The following is a 3,377-nucleotide window of genomic DNA, read 5'->3' as shown; positions in this document are numbered from 1 at the left end:
ATGATGCCGCCTCTGTCTCTCTCTGCCCTTTGGGCTTCTGCCTCTCAACGGCGGCGGCTACTGCTTGGCGCTTGCTGAGGGCGGGAGTCAGGAGCATGCGCTTGGAGCCCCACCAAGGAGCAGAGACCAGGCAGGAGTGAGCTGGGCAAGGGCTGGTGGTCCCTCCTCTCCCAGAGTCCACACTCGTGCATCCTATTTGCCCTGGATTTGCCAGCATGCCATCCACCGCCTTGAGCCCCGGGCAGGGATGGGGATGCCGCCAGCTGAGCTGGAGATGGGCCCGGCAGGGTCAAGGCCGTCTTGCTCCTCTTCAGTGCCAACCCTTCCCTGTGCCAGGCATCCCTCCCCATCCCCTCTGCTCTGAGTTCCTCTTGCCCCCGCCTCCTCCCTCAGTAACCTGTCCCTTCCTTGACGGCCGAAAGGGAGAGGCAGGGACTGTGTCCTGCAGACTTTACCCAGAGTGGGGCAGGGGTGGGAGGAAGCACCCCAGGGCCCCTGCTCCCCACCTACTCTCTGTCTCTGTGGAGTGCATGAAAGACGGGCTCTGGGAGGACGCACTCACCTGTCAGTGTGGCCAAGGCAGTAGTGGGCGGGGCCTTCCTGGTGGGGCACCCAGGTGACAGAAGGTGGGGCAGGGCACCCAGGTGACAGAAGGTGGGGCAGGGCATGGGCCATGGTGACTGCAGCCTGGTAGAGGGTGGGTTCCCTTGACTGGGGGAGGAGGGGCTTCCCACCTGGGGTCTGGGGGCTGGAGGGTAGCTCTAGGACGGCTGGACCTCAGCCCTGGGACTTCCTCCTTCGGGTCAACTCCTCTCAACTCCAAGTCCTTCCCTCATGAAATGTGCTGCATGTTTGGGGAAAGAAACTTGTACAAACAGTTGCAAACCAGTGTGTAACTGACGTTTTGGACGACCTGAGGTAGCGGTGCATGCAGCCTGTTCTGACCCAGTGCACCTAATCCTCCTTCCCCAATCTGGTCAACCTCCTGGGCAGAATAAAGTCATTTATTTCTAGGGATCAAAGTGCACCCAATCCAGCCCCAGGCATGAGGCTTTCACGTCCTTTTGAGCTTCCCTAACACAGGAAGACCCTGGGAGAGTGTGTGTGTGGGTGGGTGGGTGGGGACCCGGGTTTCCCCTTCCAGGTGCCTGCGACTTTCTGGCTCCTCATTGGTTGGGAGCCTAGACTGGGTGGGGGTGTGTGTGTGTGAGGAGGCAAAAAGTCTTCCCTGCCTGACGCCATCATTCTGCGTTGGCTCCCTCTGCTGGAGAGGGACCACACTGCAGCTTCTGCTCACTCCCCTGCAAAACCACCTGCTCCTTGGGGCAGGTGTGCTTGGGCTGCAGGGATTCGGAAGAGCTCCCCAGGTTGATGACAGTTTGGGAGCTCACACTTTAGACCCTGTTCTGGGGCTTCTTGGAAGGGAGGACTGGGCTGCGAAGGGCTCTGCACTCTGGGTGGGGATGTGCTCCCTCCTGGTGAATTCAGCTCCCCGGGGAGCTGTCGATGCACACTGGGTTGGGCTTCTACACTCACAGTTTCTGCCAGGTTGGGGTCAGAAGCCACACGGTTTGACTCTGGCATGGCCCTGTCCTCTCATGGGAACCGGCAGCTGCTTCTCCTTCCAGTGTTCCCCGTGTATCCAGGAGGTGGAGCCTGTATTCTCGGGGAGGCTCTGTTCTGGAGAAAACGAGGCCCGAGGCTCAGTGGGAAGGCGTCCCACAGCAGATAGGCACCTGAGGGGCCCACCCGGCCTGAGGAGTGGGGGGCTGTTGGGGATCTTGCCCTCTCTGTCAGGTACCTGCCCGCAGTCATCTCCGGGCTGCTGCCAGAGGGTCACTTTGCAATCTTGTGGATCAGATACCACAGTGTCCCATGGAACTGTCCACCCTTTTGCAGTCATTGAAGGGGGCTTGGCTTCTTCGCTGTGGGGCAGCTCAGAGTCTTCAGGGTTAAAAATGCAAGTCTGAAGGACCCCAGGACCCAGGCTTCTGAGGAAGGGGGACGAAACCTTGGACCTGTCCAGTCGAAGATGCTCTGATTGTGACTCGGAGTCTGGAGGATGCTGGGGCTGTGGGGTAATTGGCTGTCTGGGGACAGGATTGGATGACGAAGCTGCCACTAGGTGGGCCTCCGAGAGGAAGGCCAGAGTCTGGGCAAGTCGGGAGCCCTCCACGAGGAGATGGCCGGAGCTGGGAGCCATGTCTGCAGACGCTGCTGTTGGCTGGGCCCCGGGGGCATTCTGTGAGTGGACACACTTCCACCAGAAGTAAGGATACAGGGACACCTACCCTGCATGTGCTCAGGCGGGAGCCCACCCTTAGCCACCAGAGCTGGCACCCAGGCAGGGGCAGACATCAGTGTACAGAGTCACACGCAGGACCATGCCTGGCTAATTTTTTTAAAAATAGAGACAGGTTCTTGCTCTGTTGCCAGGCTGGTCTCAAACTCCTGGCCTCAGGTGATCCTCTTGTCTTGACTTTCCAGAGTGCTGGGATTACAGGTATGAGCTACCACACCTGACCAGAAAAAAATATATACATTTAAAAACAGCAGATCCAGTCAGGTAGGAGGGTCACTTGAGCCCAGGAGTTCAAGACTGCAGTGAGCTGTGACCAGGCTGTTGTACTCCAACCTGGGCAACAGAGCAAGATCCTGACTGAAAAAGGACTCAGATCTGTCTTCCCTGCTTCTTCCTGATCTCTCCTTTGCTAAATTCTTTTTTTTTTGAATTGGAGTCTCACTTGGTCGCCCAGACTGGAGTGCAGTGGCCACTCCCGGCCACCACAGCCTCGACCTGCTGGGCTCTGGTGATCCTTCCGCCTCAGCCTTCCGAGTAGCTGGAATTATAGGCGTGCACTACCACGCCTGGCTGATTATTTGATTTATTGTAGAGATGAGGTCTCGCTGCCCAGGCGGGTCTCGAACCTGCAGGCTCAGGCAATCCGCTCACCTCCGTCTCCCAAAGGCGCGGGATTACAGGCTGAGCCACCGAGCCCGGCTTGCTAAATTCTTTCTGCTGTTAATCCATTTCATGACTTTAACATTTCATCTACTGAGCCAGGCATGGTGGTACATACCTGCAGCCCAGCTACTCAGGAGGCTGAGACGGGAGGATTTGTTGAGCTCAGGAGGTCAAGGATATAGTGAGCCCAGACTCTGCGATCACACCAGACTCTGCGATCACACCACTGCACTCCAACCTGGGTGACAGGGCAAGACTCTGTCTCTAATTTTTAAAAAAAATCACCGATTGTATTTTTCTCTCTCTTTTTTTCAACACTTTTATTTTTAATACTTTATTTATAGATGTGGGATTAGGTATACAAGTGGACATCGTACAGAGAAAGTTTGGGCCTCCCTTTGGTCCTTGCTTT

Source organism: Carlito syrichta, unplaced genomic scaffold (genome assembly GCF_000164805.1).
Source record: "Carlito syrichta isolate Samal-C Ts95f unplaced genomic scaffold, Tarsius_syrichta-2.0.1 Scaffold313344, whole genome shotgun sequence".
NCBI lineage: Eukaryota > Metazoa > Chordata > Mammalia > Primates > Tarsiidae > Carlito > Carlito syrichta.
This window is presented reverse-complemented; position numbering follows the sequence as displayed.